Genomic DNA, 14,583 nt, shown 5'->3' on the forward strand with positions numbered 1-14,583 from the left:
CTCATCAGTAATACTCCATTAAGACTAACGTCCATTTCCGTGATACAGCCAGTTTCCTAATACATTGCTGTGATTAAACTATTGATGCAGTTGTCGAGATTAACATAGAGCAGACTTTTCAGTCTGAGATAATGCTTTTTTTTTTTTTTTAAGGAAAAGCTAAAGGGTTTGGAGGTTTTTGTTTTAGAGTACAAAACAAAATGAAATCCAAGTCTATGAAACTGCAAATAATATGCAGAAAACGAAAATAGAGAGTTCTCACTCTCTCTTCCCCCAGAACACTAGAACTCCTGGTCACTTAATTAAATTGATTGGGAGTAGATTCAAGGAAGTCAGAGAAAGAAAAAACTTATTCACCCAAGGCACAATTAATTTGTGGAATTCACTGACTAAGGATGTGGTGATAGCCACTGACTTAAATAGCTTTAAAAGGGGAAACATTTATTCTGTTCATCAGCCACCCAATAACAATAGTTCCCTGGATGACATACAAAGAAAGAGAAAAAATAAAAATCAGATTTGAAATAAAATTCTATATAGCACTTAAAGCACTATAAAATGAAAACACTTGTTTTTAAATGAGAGAGAGTCTAAATGCCCTACCAAATACCAATTAATACACAGCCTAAACATTCCACAGGGTTAAAACAACCAAGCTAAAGGTGATTCAATCAAATTTGCACATTCTGAAACAATACAAGAACAAAAACACTTATCTGAATTTTGTTCTACAGTTCTCCAACCAAATAATGCTTACAAAAGTGCAACTGTTAAGGGAAATTGTGCTTAAAGTACAGAGTATAAAAGGTCTGGGAAAATAAAATGATCTGGCAATGAAGAAGACATTCCAGAGGGTGCTACACTGCTCAATTTTGGTTCTTAGCGTTTCTCATTTTTCCAATCTTAAATTCAGTTTTCCACATTTCTATAGCAAATAGCATTTTAAAACAAACCTTTCATAAAAATCCATTACTGCTGTAAGCGAATTTCTGCTAACAGGTTTTGGTATGCACTTTTGACTAACGTACAGATTTTTGCAAAGCAATTTTCCCTAATATAATGCATGTTTGTATGTTATTTTCACAAACGTATTCATTTTTAAGCACAATTTCCCTTAACAGTTGCACTTTTGTAAGCATTATTTGGTTGGGGAACTGTAGAACAAAATTCAGATAAGTGTTTTTGTTCTTGTATTGTTTCAGAATGTGCAAATTTGATTGAATCACCTTTAAACGCAAACGGAGTCGAATTTCTCCCCCTTTCCTAGCATGCAAACCTTTCTGGGGATGATATTCCTTAACCGCAGGACCACACCTGAAAATTACGGAATAGTATATAACAATTATAATGCCTTTCATTTTCTTTCTCTTTTATCTCTCCTTTCATTCTTTCCTTCATCTCATTACCCTCACACTTTCCTTCAGCTCCTCTTCCACTGTAATCCTCAGACACTCTCCACCTGTCACTCAGACTCTACTCAGCATTCCTTCATGCTCCTCTGCTGCCAATCAATCCTTCCACTCACTCCAGCATGTCTATTTGGATAGCTTTCTTAATCATCTTCATCTCATGTATCTTAACCATTTTGTGAGATGATATCATTCCCAGTTTTAATTTCCCCTGTATGCCTCTGGGCATAGTCATAGGTCTCAGACACATCTAGGGGAAATTAAGATGGCAGCTACTAAAGTTTTCTCTTATCGGCAGTAGGCTGCTCGCCACTACTCTCTCCCAGCAGTGCTCACGCCACTTCCCTTTGATAAGCTTGCTTGGAAGGGCAGCGGGGGGGGGGGGGTAGGGAGGCTCAGAGGACATATCTCCTATGCCTCTCAGACACTGGCTCCTCTTTCTTTACTTTAAAGACTGCTGCCCCATGCACCATATGATGGAAACTTCAAAGAAGCAGGCTATCAGCATGATGTAGAGCACCAATTCATAAAACTGAAAATGTACCAGGGACCAATTCATGCCTCTGAAATGGATACTGACATAGGGAACAAAGGAAACTGTCTTATTCCTTAGACCTAGTCAGACGATTGGTCCATCTAGACCAGCCTTTCTCAACCTGTGGGTCCCCAGATGTTTTGGGACTACAACTCCCATCACCCCCTAGCTAGCAATGCCAGAGCTCAGGGATGATGGGAGTTGTAGTCCAACATCATCTGGGGACCCACAGGTTGAGAACCGCTGATCTAGATGATAATAATAAACAACAAACAACAACAACAACAACAATTTATTTATTTGGTTTCCCCACTCTGGGCGGCTCCCAATAAAATACAATAAAGCATCAAACATTAAAAACTTCCCTAAACAGAGCTGCCTTCAGATGTCTTCTAAAAGTCAGATAGCTGTTTATTTCCTTGACATCTGATGGGAGGGCGTTCCACAGGGTGGGCGCCTCTACCGAGAAGGTCCTCTGCCTGGTTTCTTGTAACCTCACTTCTTGCAGTAAGGGAACCATCAGAAGGACCTCGGAGGAGGACCTCAGTGTCCGGGCTGAACGATGTGGGTGGAGACGCTCCTTCAGGTATACTGGGCCGAGGCCATTTAGGGCTTTAAAGGTCATCACCAACACTTTGAATTGTGCTTGGAAACATACTGAGATCAGTCTTGTCTACACTGACTGGCAGCTGCTCTCCAGGGTTTAAGGCAGAGGACACTCCTAGCCCTACGATTGTTTGGCACATGGATGAGAGCAACCTGAATAACAGGTCAATCTTCTGCCCTGTATTCTCTAGGATGCACCTGTGAGATGGGACTATGAGAGGTTGGCCAGATAATGCTTCTCATGTCTCTGAAGGAGCTGCCAACACAAATGCACCATGATCTTGCGTTTCTTGGCATGTTATCCAAGGCTAAATGATAGCAATGAAAGCACATTCTAGTACTGAGCCCAGGATTGAGTTGACTCCTGGTTCTAATAATTTCCCTGTAGACTTCTTTGTCGATTCATGAGATGCAAATTTCAGATCCATGTTTCCATGCTAATTCATTTTGTAGTTCTCTTTCCTCACCCAGGGATCATGTGGCACCCTATATTTCTGTAGGCAACCCAACCTGGGTCACCATCAGTTTGGCAGACACAACCACTGCACTGCATGAGCAATTCTGTCAGTAAAAGGTAAAGGTAAAGGTACCCCTGCCCGTACGGGCCAGTCTTGACAGACTCTAGGGTTGTGCGCCCATCTCACTCAAGAGGCCGGGGGCCAGCGCTGTCCGGAGACACTTCCGGGTCACGTGGCCAGCGTGACATCGCTGCTCTGGTGAGCCAGAGCCGCACACGGAAACGCCGTTTACCTTCCCGCTAGTAAGCGGTCCCTATTTATCTACTTGCACTTTAGGGGTGCTTTCGAACTGCTAGGTTGGCAGGCGCTGGGACCGAACAACGGGAGCGCACCCCGCCACGGGGATTCGAACCGCCGACCTTTTGATCGGCAAGCCCTAGGCGCTGAGGCTTTTACCCACAGCGCCACCCGCATCCCAATTCTGTCAGTAGGGACTGTTTAATCTTTGTGTCTACATCAACAGCCATTAACACCAACCAATCACAGAGCATTAGAGCTGGCTATTGAATAGCAAAACCAACATTAAATAAGCTTTGATATATTAAACTCCAACTCCACTATTTTTGCTATTGTGGGACTCTCTTGAACTGCTCAGAGAGGAGGGGCTTTTGGTTTATTTTGTCTGAAAGATGGTCACAGCAGCCCTTCGGAAAAGAAAGAACTAGCTTTGGGTCAACACATCTTGTAAGGTATATTTTGCACAATGACAATAAAAAAGATGAATTTCAAAGGCAGCCGGTTTTCAAAGTACTATGCATTTTATTAGGGCTGCAACATTTATACAATGCAACCTCACAAATGTCTACGCATTGCCAGTTGAATATACCACATAGGGAAGGTCCCAAACGCACCTCTGTGGGGTGAGAGTTCTGCAACTTAGAAGATGCCACAGAAAAGGCCTTTTCCGGGGACACCACTAACCAAGCTTCTGATCTTAACACCTGAGAAGGTCTGTAGGGAAGGAGGCAGATATCTTTCGAATATCTGGGGCCTGAGACATTTAGGACTTTAAATGCTAGTGTGGGCATCTTAAACTCAGCCAAGAAATAAACTGCTAATTGGTACAGCTGTTTTAAAACAGGGTTTCATAGGAATTCCAAAGGAAACCCCACCCAGTAATATGGCCGCTGCATTTTGCACCAGTTGGAGTTTCTGAGTCATCTTCCAGGGCAGCCCCACATAGAGTGCATTGCAGCAGTCCAGTCTGGAGGTTACCACAGCAAAGGCGTATTGTGGCCATGCCATTGTTTCTGAGAGACGCACAGAGAAGCGCAAGAAAACTTGGATTCAATTATCTAAGACGCATGTCGAAAAAGAAACATAAAAGAATTAAATGATATAGACTTCCAACAGTTATAGTCCTCAAAAAACCGAGCTGAAGAAGGTGTTTACTCCGAAACAGGGCCCTGTCCTGGTCACCACTACTGAGTCGTACATCTGATTCACACTCCGGATACTCCTTTTTGGCCCTATTTGATTCTTCATTCTTTATTCTGATTTTATACAATATGGACTCTTTTTGACTGCCATTGAGACTTGTATAAAACAATTGTTGTGTACTGGTATTTTATGTACCTTTATACTATATCACTGCATATTTGAAACTACATTATTTCTGTACTTAAACGTTGTATCTAAATTTACTATTACCTTAAAACTATCGCACTTACACGCTGTGTTTAAATTTACTATTAGCTTCTAACTGTTATTCTTAGCAGAATACACACGTTTTTCTTTTCAACTCTTGAGTAGGAATTATTCCTTATATTGAAACTTGTGGCCAGAGCTCTTGGTATATCCTTTTCATTGTTTCTGAGAGATGCAGGCTGTTGTACCTGTGCTAATTTTGCTGGTCAACATGAGTTAGCAATGGTCACTAGAGGAATCCTCACTAACCCTGATCAAGAAGAAGAAGAAGAGGAGGAGGAGGAAGACACCTAGAATTAACCTAGCCTAAGTGTGGTATTTGATAACGATTTTGAGTAAAATTATTTCCAGCCTATGTATGTCAGTTTCTTTACGGTAAAAGGTAAAGGTACCCCTGCCCGTACGGGCCAGTCGTGTCCGACTCTGGGGTTGTGCGCCCATCTCACTTAAGAGGCTGGGGGCCAGCGCTGTCCGAGACACTTCCGGGTCACGTGGCCAGCGTGACGAAGCTGCTCTGGCGAGCCGGCACCAGCGCAGCACATGGAAATGCCGTTTACCTTCCCGCTAGAAAGTGGTACCTATTTATCTACTTGCACTTTAGGGGTGCTTTTGAACTGCTAGGTGGGCAGGAGCTGGGACCGAAAGACGGGAGCGCACCCCGCCGCGGGGATTCGAACCGCTGACCATGCGATCGGCAAGCCCTAGGCGCTGAGGATTTACCCACAGCACCACCCGCGTGCGTCAGTTTCTTTATTGGCAGTTAAAACAAGCCTTGCCAAATCGTTCATTCATAGCATTAAGTAAAAGTCTAAGAGGAACCAGTTGCTGCTCAGACCGGCTACCAGTTGCCTCCTTATCATCCGTATTACCGTTTCAAAATTAAAACAGAGCGGCGGTGTTGAATTTTAGATTTTACGTCAGAAGCCCAGAAGGCTGCCAGTTGCTTCCTGATTGAAAAGTATATAACACTATTAGAATCTAATTCTATTATTTTAGATTTAATTAAGGAACCTGACAAGAAAAGTAACCCCATCTAAGTGGAAATATGGAATACTGAACCTAATTGAACTGGGGGCCAGGGAGAAGAGAGGAGTTTAAATGAAAGCCCAGAAGAATCTCAGTTCCTTGTTGCATTCACAGTTTTGGTCATGGGATTTGCTAAATAAAAACAGCTATTGGAGGTTTGTATTTATCACACTCTGTTAGTGCCAGGCTAAAAACGTGCCCTCCATTTCCCCAAAAGTTTTAATCGCCTGCCAAAGTGACTTCCAGATTTTATGCCCTGCTCCCAGAATAGAATTCCATTAGGACATTGATGGGTGCAGGGTTTGTGGCTCACCTCACTGTTGTGAGGTGGCTGAAATTGGGATTTGTGCTATTAAACACAGCTGCAGCAAATTAGGGTGAATGTTCAATGAACACATCTTCTGGAGGGGCCCTATAGGCTGGTTCACAAATTACTGAGGACCAACATAGAAACAGTGCTGCCATTGGTTATCCTGAGAAACCTTTGCAGACAATTGGTGGTATAACAGTGACCTGGCTAATAGTTGGAGCAACTTTTTTTTTCCTTTCCAGAGGAAGCATTTTGTATTCAAGAGGGCTGCAGGAAGCACTTTAGATATAAACTGCTTTTTCTGCAAAGGGGAACCTCATCCAATTTTAGAAGCATTTCCCCAGACTTCAAAGCTTCCCTGTAACTGATGATCAATACTTAATGGAGTCCTCTCAGCTGATCAGCAGTTATAGCAGCGTGCTTTGAAATTTGACCAGTGTCAATCACCTGACACTTTTATGATGTCACATGATTGACAAATAGGTGGTTCTGCCCAGCTTTGAAAGTTGGCCTACGTGAATGATAAGTATCTGACCTACTGGCCTGATTCAGATCCCCAGCCAAACTGACACAGTGCAAAAGTGATGATTAACACATGAAGGTTTGGAGTTGAGCCATCAGATATCCCAATTCCAATCTCCCCTTTTTCACATATATATGTATACATTTTGGCCATGGACACAAGGCTTTTATGAGCCTCCTCCAACCTAGCAACTGCAGTTTATTCAAAAAGTGAGTGGAATATTTTCACTCACCTTTTTTTTAAAAAAAAAATCACAATTTTTTCAGACTTAGAAGTGATATCTCCCACATGCATGTTTTTATAAAAACCAATTTCACGCTAATCTTTATTATACTGGACCAAAATGCTAACGTGCTTTAAGGTTGCTCAAACCAGATGTTTTCCATCCCCCGTGAAAAGTTAAATTCAGGGCATCGCTATGTGACTAAGCGAACATCCTGCATCCTCGGTTTCGCAATTTCAATAAGGGAGGCAGGACGGAAAGTGGCTGGGTTTAATGATATCCTTCATATCCTTATAAAGGATGCAAGGGGGTAGTATTACATTTCGTATGGTAAGACGAAAACAAAAGGCTGCAGTTGTTACAGCAAGGAAGCAAGAGACGAGAGCAGCACAACATCTGCTGCAGCTAATCCAGTTAACGGACAAGATTAAAATGTAAGAGTGTTCTGAATCTGGCACAGAAGAGGCAGTGAAAGCGAATGAGAATTAGAGGAGCATTAGTTCATCCACTTCATTGTGGACTGCAAAGATCACTGTAGGCCCTTCTCACACATTAGTTGCATAAATAGAGAAGGAGGTCCCTGCCCCTGAACCTCCATACACAAATGGGTTAAGCCTAAGAGGAGGTAGACAAAGATTCAGTGGGCAAATGTGGGTGACATGGTCTAGGATTCCAGGGCAGACAAGGGCTGGTTCAAAGGAAGACTGGGGACAAGGCAAGGCAAGAGGAGTCTGATCTAGCGCATGAACTTGTGCAAGTTACTCAAACACTGCCATCCTTCAAAATTCGCACTTATCCAAACTTTGCAATTCAGTTCCCCAGACAAGAAATAGGTACATAAATGCATATACTTGGGTCAAGTGTGCATCAAAATACATATATTAGTGGAAATAACATATACAAATGCACTGTATCAGGGAAAATATACGGTAAATATCAAGGAAAGTATGCTTTGCAAAAAAAAGTGCATGTTGGGCAAAATTGCATACAGAAATGTGTGCATTAAAAGAAATTTGCTAATGAATGTTCATGAAGACTTTTTTTTAAAAAAAAATGCAAATTGATGTGGACATGTGGAATACTGGAATTAAGATTTTAAAAATGAGAAACTGAGGGGAACTGAAAGGAAAAGATTTGCCCATCCCAAGGAACAATGAACCTTGACTTTAGCAGTGGGGAGTTGCACTATTTGCTGCTCCACCACAGGTAGCAAAATGTCTTCAGCCACCTCTGTAAATCACCTTGCTATGCAGAATGATAACATAACACCACTTTCAGAAGCACAGAATTGACAGGAAGTGCCTGGCAGCTTATATCCAGATAGTTTCCTTATAAAGAAACAGCTCTACATGGAGACCTGGGTGTTTGTGTATTTGTTTGTTTGTTCCAAGTTAAAAAAAGGCATTAATAGCGAGTGTAATATAAAGCAGACAACACCAGTGAGTAATCAACAGAGGCCTAAGGAATCCTGTCCAGATTCTGCTTTCAGAACAAATTATGATGGCTACCTAGCAGAAGTGAACCCAAAATCATAAAAACCAGGCACTGACATCTCATTTGTTTCACATATTCTGCTGAAAAGCTATCAACATGTTAATTATATGGTTTAGACCTGACCTGTTCATGACCTAAAAGCAAGATTATCTGCCGCCTATTTTGAAACCATGAGCTAAATCTGGTTGCCCACATTTTATTTATTTGTTCTGCAGATTACATGCTGAATAAAACTCCTCTTGTTGCCTGCATTGCACATGTGACAGTCATCACTAAATCCTTTTGTGGGAGCACTGAATGTAATGGGTGGCCAAAGGTTTTTGAAACTAAATCCCATTACATTCATTCCAAACTGCTGCTTATAATTTAAGAGAGTCATGAAATGAGTGAAAATACACTATGAATTATTTTAGATGGAATGGCACTGGAGCCAAGGCAAAGGGATTTAGAAACATGTGATATCAATTATAATTCTTATTACTGAAGAAATATTTTTAAATTAAACTTTTATATTATTGTTTGAGCAATCAAATCAATACTTCTTTCAAGCATCAGTGCACCATTATGTTTCAAGTGTAGCTGCAATAATTTGGAATGAGGACAGTAATCTCTACTAATCGGAAGGTATTTAAGATTACTGCAGAGTAACGATGGAAATATAATAGAAAATGATTTAATACCTCAGACCATAATTATGTGCACAGAAAGGTCAGCAACTGGGATTTGCTTAATGTGAATTGCCATATATAACCTGGAAACATGGAAGCATTCCTCGGGTTTTACTCTCATGTAAAGGGCAAGTGTGGTGAAAGGACTGTGGGATCACTTACTTAGTCTTCCCACAAAGCCAGGCTGCTCAACCTGCCCCCATCACCTTTATTTCCATGTACAACCTAACAGGGAGTCTTATCTCTGTATGAAGAAGGCTCACCGTACAATTTAGAAGCCAAATTATATAGGGAGCCTTTGGATACAGAGAAGGAGTACAAATACGATGTTCAACATGGAAACAGTGATGGTGGGAAGAGGCTAAATGTGCTGCCCCTTTTATGACACTTGCCCTCTACACATGAACCTAATTTCAAAGTGTGTTTGTGCATGTGTGTCCATTTATAATGTTCTCCCCATAATTTCTGAAATTAGGAAATGTGGATTAATGGATTTAGCAAACCCTTAAAAAAATAAGTCAAGCCAGCATCCTCAGAAGATTGCTTGAGAGAGGTGCCATCAAAGAACGAAACAGATGATGGCAGAGTCATTACCCTCGGGGCATTCAGTGTCAGGCAAGAAGAGGATGGAGTCGCTCCCCTAGCTGTGGGGCTTGGGTTGTGTTTTAGCAAGGGCTTGGGGGAAGAAGAAGTGTGGGGCCAGATGTGATGCATGCTCAGGGACAACCAAGCTGTGCAGAGGAGACACAGAGATGGCGTTCTGGCTGCCTTTGAATCCAATGCTGTGCCGCTGTGGGGAGCAAGCCCCTCTTGAAATGTGATCCTTGGAACCCTCTCACAATCCAGAATTAGGTGTGAATATGTGTAAATAAACCATATTTGATAAAGACACTACAGTCTCTGCTGTGCCTAATTTTCCAACAGAAAATCAAACAACCTCTGGAATTTCACACCGCTCTGCCGATATTGGGGTGGCCTGTATCTTTATCTATTTGCATTTCTTCTTTGTATAGGTGATATACAAATGTATTTATTCATCAGTTGTAGTTAGGAGACCATTATTCCCCACAGAGAGTTACAATCCCAGAATGGTTTAATGGTTAATCCCTCTCCACAGGGAACTTTAGGAACGGTAGTTCTATAAGGGGAATAGGAGCCTTCTAAGAACTCTCAGCACCCTTAACAAACTTCAGTTCCCAGGATTCTTTGGGGGAAGCCATGACTGTTTAATGTGTTATGATGCTGCTTTAAATACTGTTCAGTGCAGATGGTGCCACAGACTAGCCACTATGTAAGCTTTTGTGCAAGCAGATCACAATGAATGCCAATAAGCAGGTCATGTGGAGCAGCCACCAAGAGCTCAGAATGCCTCTCAAAATGGCACTGCAAACAAACAAACCATTAAAGTGTTGGATGCTCATTCCCACAGGAATCGTCTGCTCTGTTTTATGAGGCTCATGCCTTTTCATATTCATAACTATTCAGCAAAATGTCAAGGAGTGGCTGTCCTCCATACAAACATTTGCATTAGCATGCAGATAGGGGATTGTGTGCCAGAAGAATAATTCATTGTTTGATTTCCCCCCTTTTTTTAGCTTATCAGAACTAATGAATCATCAAACTGAAGTGGCTCATGCTCCAAGATTTATTTGCATAAACTGTGTACTAAAAAAAGGCAAAGTCACAGAACGAGTGTGCAGAAGCAGGAAATACATAAAGAACTTGTGAAACGATAAGGAGCTGCATTTAGTGACTATCAATGTCACTGAATACTACTATCAGCAATTTAACTAACAAGAACCTTTTAGACCAGTTGGTGCGGAAACTGATTTTGAAGGAACCTATTGGGAAGGATCAGGACTGGTATGAGAACATGAGGTGAGTTTAGACTGGCCTTCATCAACCTGGTGCCCTCCATCTGTTTGAAAGGACAGATTACCTGTAGTACAAAATGTCTGGGGAGCACCAGGTTCGCAAAGGCTGGTTTACACTATCAAACTTGCATGTGGGTTTATTATCTGATCCATACCCCTCATGTGGGTCTTTGCTTCCTTGCGCTGAAACCCACACATAGGAGGAAATGCTTGCAATACACATGTTGAAGATCCTTTCAAGCTTTCCTTCTGGTTGGTAGCTTGTGCAAAATTCGTCCTTAGAAACTGGAAATATTTCTCTATCTATCTTGCTCAGTTTCTCAGTGGAGAAAAAGAAGATGAATTAGCTGGTTCACAGAATGTAGCTTGTTTGTTGCCTCTGGCAATACTTATTTAGCACAGTTTCCACAACATCTAGCATTGTGCAGGTACCTATGGAGAGGCTGGAAGTATTGTGAACATTACAAAGCAGATGCTTAAAGAGGTGAACATTTTTCAGCCCACACTGACCACTGACCCCCACCTCTGATTGGCAGGTGCTGGCAGTGGGCATGGCCAATGCACACACATCACATATATACAGACACACATCACTGATACACCCGCACAGTACACTTACACACATCAAAACAGGCAGGCAGACACACACACTTAGCAAATGGAGGACTTGCAGATAGACAAGCAGATGCACACACACATTCAGGCACACAAATGCATTTAGGCAATAGCACAAAGAAGGGGGTGGGCAGGTAGATGCACACACTTTAGGCACCAAAACAATCAGCAAACAGGTAGGAAGCGAAGGAAGACATGAAGACACACATACATACACTTCCAGGCAGGCAGACTAGCGGACAGAGGTGCCAGCTTGGCCTTCGACGGGGGGGGGGGCTGGGACCCTTGGGGGCCATGCAAACTGCATGGCCCTGGCACTGAAATTTGCATGGGGAATTTTGTGGGGCACCCAGGGCCACAGGGAGTTGGCACCTATGCTAGCAGAGGAGCGAGAGCTTTGGCAATTCCCATATCACACACTGCTATCTTCAAACAGACGACAGTAAAATATGCAATCAGCTTATTAATCGTAGAAAGTCAAAACTAACCATGAAATACATTCACCCCAAGGAATGACAAAGTCACAAACATGTGGTTTCAAAATGATTCATATTATCTCTTTCAGATTAATCAAATCAGATCCCATAGCAAGGATGCAGACTTTTTTCTACTCAAATTGTCTCCCACATGAGGAAATCTTTCTTGGAAACCAGAAGTGCTGAAGAGAGTTTCAAAGAAATTTGTTTCCTAAAATTTCAAACCGAGTGCTGCTATCTATGCCTGTAATCAGATGAGACTTGTTCAACTGCCTCGTGACAGTGAGTTTTGCGAGCTGACTACCCTTTGTGAACTGCATTTCATCCAACTGGACCAAAGCTTGGACTTTAAGGACAGAATATACAATTCTAAGAATTAAAAGTGATACTCCATTGGGAGCAAGTCAAGGTTCATAACTGTGATGGTGCCCTGAATGTAGTGGAATTTCCTGTTCCAAGACAGCATGCTCTTTCTTTGTCTTGCTTTGGCAGCTGGAAACATCCGTTTTTTTTAAGCTTCAAGATTTAAATTCTGTTACTGCTTAATGTATCAATTACCAGGGTTACTTTTCGGGTTGGTTTGGGTTTGGGTTTTTTGGGCTTTTTGATGCTGTTTTCAAGTTTGTGAATTTGTGTTTCAGTGGCTGAATTGTTACTGGTTTTATATTTGTAAGCCACTTTTAACTATTCCTCTTTGGAGGGGGAAAGGTTAGTATGGATTTGTTTGGGGCGGTGTAATGTGATGGGACTGAATCTTTAGCAGCAAGCCTTTCCTTCCTTCCTTCCTTCCTTCCTTCCTTCCTTCCTTCCTTCCTTCCTTCCTTTCGTTCAGTTCAATTCATTTCTCTCTTTCACTCTCTCTCCACACTTAAGAGCATGGGTATGCAGCTGTTCGTAATGAAACTTTCATAGGAAATGTTCCCAGGGGATTTCATTCAGTACTTTCTCCCGCATAGAAGGACTGTGAGGAAACGTGCCAAGATTTATTCATAGGTGCACTTTCCTGTACTTTTCATTCCTAATGTGCCTTATGTAAGACAGCCAACGGCTCTGAGGCTAAAGAGTGCTTGCTTTCTCCATTTCACAGCAGGAACTGGGCTCCTGGACATAAAAGCCATTGAAAGGTTTGCAAGTGACAATCGTGCCTTGTTATTCTCTTTGCCCAGGAAATAGCTGTGCTTCAGTCATGCAGGAAACAAAGATGCCACCTGCTGCCTGAGGACCCTACCTATGTTGTCCCACACACTTTGCTTGCAACCACAGCTTATTATCTAACTCCTGACCATGTAGGTGACCATGCCTGGGGTGCATGTCTTTGCCTGCACATTCCTGAGCCTATCAGGTAATTTGGTTAATCACTTCTCCTGAAATAGACATGGGTGCTTGCAAGGAGAGAGGGAGAGGGAAGTAACTCTAGAATAAATAGCATCACCACAGAAGCCTCAGCAAACAATATTCACTCTAAAACCTTCTCAACGGCCGAGATTATTGAACTGCACTTAGGTCAGGTGTGGTGTGTGTACTAAATATAGAAGTTGTGAGTCAGACAGACCTTTTAAAAATGCTGCAAGTCATAATGAGTTGAGCTTCGCTAGCCATGAAATGTTACCCACAAATGCCTTGCAAAGAGAATGTGTGAGCAGGTGGGCAAAAGTTCTGAAAGAGCCTTCTTAACCGGTTCAGAGTGGCAACGGAAAATGTTGTACAGAGGCAGCTTATCGTACAGCTTATCTGGCACAAACACACCGTTAGAAACCACTTTGCATTGCCAATTTGTTGCGAAATAAAATGTCTGTTGCTGATCAGCTTTGGCATAATTAGAAGCTCAATCGCTGAGATTTCCCAAAGCATCACTGTGGTTGTCCCTCTACTCCCAATGTTACAGAAGCCTCATCTAGAAGTTGGGCATTTCTCGTCACCTGACAGGGGACACTCTTCCAGTAGAGGTTCAGCAGGCGCCCTCAACTTGCTACTTTCAGGTGTCTCCTGGAGAACTTTTAATGCCAACAGGCCTTTGCAGCCGCTGAGTTTTTATTTCTGGATGAGCCTTAATGATTTTCTGTACTTTTATTTTTAAGCGGAGTTTATGTTTTAAAATTTTGTACACCGCCTTGATATTCCATGATATGATGGTATAGAAATATTTTTTATAAATAAAGGCAACCAGGGTTCTCAGTTCCACATGTTTAGCCCTGCTCAGGCATTTGAAAGCATGCTTACTTATCACGCAAAGAGGGATACAGAGAGATATCTGATAGCCCAGAGTCCCCCTGCTCTCCCCCCATGAAAACTCTCTGTGCATTATAGAACTCTGATTTTTCCATGTTCTGAGATGCACAGAGAGCCTTCAAGACTACAGAAGGTTGCCTTCCATTAGCTGAAAGGTGACCCAAGCTGCAATGAGGGGATGCAGAGTTAGCATGCTTGTCTTTATGCCCCCCCCCCACCCAAGAATGTTAAGTAGACAAGTTTTCAGAAATCTGTAGAGGGCTTTTCTCTAACCTTCTGTACAGAGCTAACATATACAATATGTATATTGTTTCTTTATAGGTCAGATGAATTTGTGGAGTAAGGAGAGAATTCAGCATGCCTTTTAACCATTGTAGAAAACTTCCTTATAATATTGGTTCCTGTAGGACAATATTATGTATATCAGCAG

This window comes from Podarcis muralis, chromosome 11 (assembly GCF_964188315.1).
Source record: "Podarcis muralis chromosome 11, rPodMur119.hap1.1, whole genome shotgun sequence".
Lineage (NCBI taxonomy): Eukaryota > Metazoa > Chordata > Lepidosauria > Squamata > Lacertidae > Podarcis > Podarcis muralis.